Here is a 5,385-nt window from a genome sequence, read left to right as displayed (position 1 = left end):
TTTACATTTGTTATAACAAGAAAAGGGAGTTTGACGACCGATTTCTATTTTGCAGTCAAAGTTTTGAGTCTGATTCATACTATAAGGAAACAATTTTGTGAATTTAGGGGCTTTTTTTTATTCCAGATTTGTTGATTGATAAGAATCTAGAACAGCATCAACAAAATAATGACCCCATATAATACACTTGTGGGACATACCAAGGGGTGATACTATCTGCATTAATTAAAAAAAGACTCTGTACATCAACAGTTCATTTTACAAAGAGGATCTCAAAATGCTTTAAACATTAATTAACCTCAATGAATTACTGTACTTCATAATAGACAGATGGCTAAACTGAGATACAGGGACTGAGAAGCTGGCCCATTATTGTGACATCTTGGGTAAATTACTTAACTTGTGCAAAGAGTTCCAGGCAGCGTGTGGTCCCTGGTAAACAAGCAAGACAAGGCTGAAGACTGAGCTGTGTGGTAACCTGTTTTTGTAGGTGTACGTTTTAGCTGTTTCTTTAATAAATTCCTCCTGTTTAAGAAGGATGGCAACTCTAGTGATCACAACACACAAATAGCCTCAGAGTGTCTAACACAAGGCAGGGGAGCAATGCCAGTTCATGGCCAGAGCAGTGGTGCTGGGGGCGGGTGGGACTAGGATTGCTGGTTTCTGCCACTGACATATTGGGTGGCCCTGGGTAAATTGCTTTACCTCTGCGTGGCTCAGTCCATCCACGACACGGGGATAACACTGCCTGGCAGCCTAGCTAAAGAGCTTCTACATGTAGTGACGAGAAGTGTCATGCAGAGCATACGTTAGACTCAGCTTCACCATCAGCTTCAGCCCCAGGGCAATGGGTGCCCTGTAGTTCCAGATAAGGTGGTGTGTACATGTGTAAATCCCTGGCTAACAGAAGATGTGCTCTTTATCTCCCTCCCGCTGAGATACCGCAACCACCCTGGCCTCTGCCCAGCATCCCACTCTCCCAGCTAATGCAGGGGCTGATCCTTTCGCATGTCTGAACTGCTGTCCACCTAGCTTCAAAGCTGATCCCTTGCCCTGCCCCCGAGGCCTGGCTCAGGGCAAAGGGCTCCCAGCCCATCCCCATTGCAGGGATCCAGCCTCCTACAGGCCCCCAGTCGGGGGGTGGGGGGGGAAGAGAGCGGAAAGCTAAGGAAATAAGCCACACATTGGACTCTGCCCTCAGGACTCTGTAGCTGAGCTTTAGGGCCCACAAGCTGTATGGTGCACAGTCTTTCCTGCCTCCCATACAGCCCTGGTCCCAATCCTCAGCTGCTTTTATTCAGTTTCCTGGTTTCCCGCTCTGCTCCTGACTGGCCTGTTAGCCAAATCACTGCATCCGCACAGCACACACAGCAGGCTGTTTCTCAGGCTGCAGCAGCTCCCGTCTCAGCCCTAGAGCAGAGGAAGTCTTGCTGGCAAGTGATTGAGGTGGAGATGATCCAGCAAGTGGCTGTGGATCGGAAGAAGTGAAACAAGCAACAGGGATGGGGCTTTGGGGGAAGAGTCAGAAGAGAGGTGGAGATGTGATGGAAGAGATGGAAAAGGAGATGGGGCATTGGGGGAATCGGTGGAGCAGGGAGCAGAGCTTTGAGGGATTAGGCAGCATAGGGCGTAACTTGTCAAAAGACCGATTTCCCAGTTTGTCACACTGACAGAGAATAACAAGGCCAGGAAAAGATACAATATCACTATGACTACCCAGGCAGTGATTCATGAAAGAGGGCTCAGCACCATGTCACCAGGCAGCTCTGCATCGAGCTAGGTCTGAGAGCCAGAGCACCAGGAGAAAACTTTTCATCGCTTTATGAGTAAAGAGCCAGTGCAGACTGTCCCGTATCTGCTTGGTCCTCACTCCGTAGATGATGGGGTTTAGCACGGGGGGCATCAAGAGGTAAATGTTGGCAATGAGAACATGGAAATGCAGGGGCACATTGTTGCCAAAACTGTGCATGAGGGAGAAGAAGAGATTTGGGATGTAAAAGACTAAGATGGCACAGAGGTGGGAGCTTCAGATCCCAAAAGATTTAAGCCGTGCATCTTTTGTCGACAGGCTGAAGATGGCCTTGAGGATCTGGGTGTAGGACAAGGCAATAAAAATCACATCCAGACCAATTACACAGAATACCACAAAGAGGCCATAATAATTACTGGCACGGATGTCGGCGCAGGCCAACTTTACCACTGCCACGTGTGCACAGTACTGCTGGGGGATGATGTTGTCATTGTCTTACCAGGAAGGGAAAGGGCAATGCATTCAAGCCACTGTGCAGCACCACAGCTAGGCCAATCTTGGACACCACAGGGTTTGTCAGGATGGTGGAATGTCTCAGGGGATTGCAAATGGCCACGTAGCAATCAAAAGCCATGGCCACGAAGTTCCCAGACTCAGTCATTGAGAAGCAGTGAATGAAGTATATCTGGGTGAGGCAGGCACTGAAATCGATCTCCCTGGAACTGAACCAGTATATTGCCAGCATTTTGGGCAGGATGGACATAGACATGACCAGGTCAGTGACAGCCAGCATGCAGAAGAAATAGTACATGGGCCCATGGAAACTCAGCTCCATCTTCACAATGTACAGGATGGTGAAGTTCCCCAAGATGGCTATGATGTACATGGCACAGAAGGCGATGGAGATCCAGACATGGGCTGCCTCCAGGCCAGGAACACCCAGCAGGATGAAGGCAGAGGGACTGTCAAAGACGGTTGAGTTGGAATAAGACATGGAGTAAGGGCGAAGGTGTCCATATCTCAGACAGAATGGTGTCTCCTGAATATACCATATGTTTTGTTTCTTCCTTTATATGCCCAGGTTCTGCGTTGCAGGTTGCAGTACAGATGCCTCTTGGAGAGACAATGTTAATATAAGACACTACATGCACTACTGGAGGCTGTTCTAGTGGGTGAAGCAGATTGATCACTCTCCACAGACTGAAAAATGACATTTTCATTATTCAGAGAAATGAATTACGAACAACTGACCCTACTAATGCCAGTTCCATATTTTATGGGGCTCCTTGTATCAATGTTTTCTTCATGCCATGGTCTGAGAATTCTTAATAGGCACCAGCAGGAAATGTGAGTGTGGCTACTGATGCAATGAAATCCCGACAAGAGAGTCTATGCTGAAGGGAGTTCTGCATTCACCTGTTGCTTAAAATCTGATATTGGGAAAAAATGAAATCGCTGCCAAGGCACGTGCCAGGGAAAACATCCCAACTAGAACATACTTCAGGGAAAAGGCCTGGGCATCGCTAATAGCAGCTCCATGGAAACACCTGCTCATTTGAAGGCCAAAAGAAAGACAATGTCTGCATGCCTAAGACTCAGATGAAGAATAACCTGCTCTGGATACGTGCTCAGTTTTGGTTACCCATCTCTCTGAAAGGGTTGCCATATGCAGACAGATTGAAAAGTCTGGGACTGTTTCGTTTAGAGAAGAGACAAAGAAGGGGGTCTATGATAGAAGAGAGCAAAATGAAGAACGAACTGATGACATTTAAATGGACAAACAGAGAAGAGTTCCCAACCAGTAATATCTATAGACCCTTATTACTTCAAATGGGCTAATGCCTCAAGGCTGCAGCAAATTATCAGCAAAACTGATTGTGAGGAAAAATTTAAACAGAAACAACTGGAATGAAAATTGGGAGTTCTTTCAGAAGAGGTGATTTGATATTCAGAAAGTCACAATTCCACAGTCAAGAAAATTAGAGAACTTTGGATAAACCCCAGTTCAGTGGCAAAGTGAAGGCAGTGAATGAGGGGGGTTTCACAGAAGAACATAGGTGGAAAAAAAGGAAAACAGATAGCAAGCAATACAAATTGGAAGTTATGAAAATTGATAAGGGATGTTAAAGACTTCAGGGAAAAATCTATGTTTGAGGGGGTAAAGATTACAAAAAGGAGGTTTTAAAGTATATTAAAAACTAAAGAACTCCTAGAAAAGATTTAGGCTGATTCCTAGAGGGAGAAAGGAAACTTGTTAATCTTGCAGAAAAAGATGTGTTTAAAAAGATTGTTGTTCTACATTTGGAAAGAAGCAGTATGATTTCATTCTTTAATAAGAGTACATGTTTGGTTGATCAAAGACATGATGCAGATGCAATAGACTTTGATTTCTCTGAGGCATTTGATTTAGTACGGGAAAACATCCTGATAAAAACATAATACTATAGAATATCAGTAGAACACACGTGAAATGGACTTAAAGCTTTCTAACTGACAGATTTTAGCAAGTTGTTGTCAATTGGCCATGGTCAGCAAAGGCGGGGGGTGGGGGGAAGAGAGTGTTTCTAGTGGGGTTCTGCAGGGATCAGTTTTAAGCGCAATGCTATTCAATATTTTCATCAGTGGTCTGGAAGAAAATAGAAAACCACTCCACATAAAATTTGTGGACTACCCAAAGACTGACAGAGTGGTTCCAATGAGGAGGCCAGGGCAGGCATACTGATTGTGTATTGCTGAGATGGGCTCATGCAAAGAAAATGTTTTATTACAGTCATATGCAAAGTGATCCTCTCAGGACAGGAAATGCAGGCCTGACCTCTAGGCTAGGGCACCATATTTTGGAACTCAGGAACCCGGGAAAGGATTTAGGGGTCATTGTGAGCAACCAACTCATTGTGAGCTCCCAGTGACATGATGCAGCCAAAAGGTCTGATGTCAAGGTTCCTCCCCCACTCTGAACTTTAGGGTACAGGTGTGGGGGACCTGCATGAGAAGCTCTAAGCTCAATTACCAGCTTACATCTGGTCTGGCTGCCACCATTCACAAGCACTCCCTTCCCTGGGTAGCCTTGAGAAACTTCACCAATTTCCTGGTGAACACAGATCCAAACCCCTTGATCTTAAAACAAGGAGAAATTAACCATCCCGTCTCCTTTCTCCCACCAACTCCTGGTGGATCCAGATCCAACCCACTTGGATCTAAAAACAAGGAAAAATCATCAGGTATTAAGAAAAAGACTTTTAATTAAAGAAAAGAAAGATAAAAGAAAACCCTCTGGGAGAGATTAGCATCCCAGTTACTCTCACAGACAACAGATTCCAAACACAGAGGATGTTCCCCTGGGCACAAATTTAGTACACCAATGAAAATACCACATACGCACTTTGATTCTACCTCTAATTGCACAAGACAGGATACAAAGAAATAAACATAAACCTATTTATCCCTTTCTAACGCTTACTACTCTGATAAGATGCTGGTTCCTTGATCTTTTTCACTCCGGTTGAAACTGAAACTCTCAACAAAGGAAAAACTTCCCTCCTTCCTTCTGAAACATCTTGTTCCCCCATTGGTTCCTCTGGTCAGGAGTCAGCTAGGCTAGGTGAACTTTTTAACCCTTTACAGGTAAAAGAGGC

The 5,385-nt window shown here is 45.1% G+C and overlaps 1 pseudogene; it reads right to left on the bottom strand.

The window, feature by feature from the left end:
* Positions 1-1,753: 1,753 nt before the first annotated feature.
* On the bottom strand, positions 1,754-3,305 carry LOC116822464 (olfactory receptor 52M1-like; annotated as a pseudogene).
* Between the last annotated feature and the right edge of the window lie 2,080 nt (positions 3,306-5,385).

This window comes from Chelonoidis abingdonii, chromosome 1 (genome assembly GCF_003597395.2).
Source record: "Chelonoidis abingdonii isolate Lonesome George chromosome 1, CheloAbing_2.0, whole genome shotgun sequence".
NCBI classification, from domain to species: Eukaryota; Metazoa; Chordata; order Testudines; family Testudinidae; genus Chelonoidis; species Chelonoidis abingdonii.
This window is presented reverse-complemented; position numbering and strand designations above follow the sequence as displayed.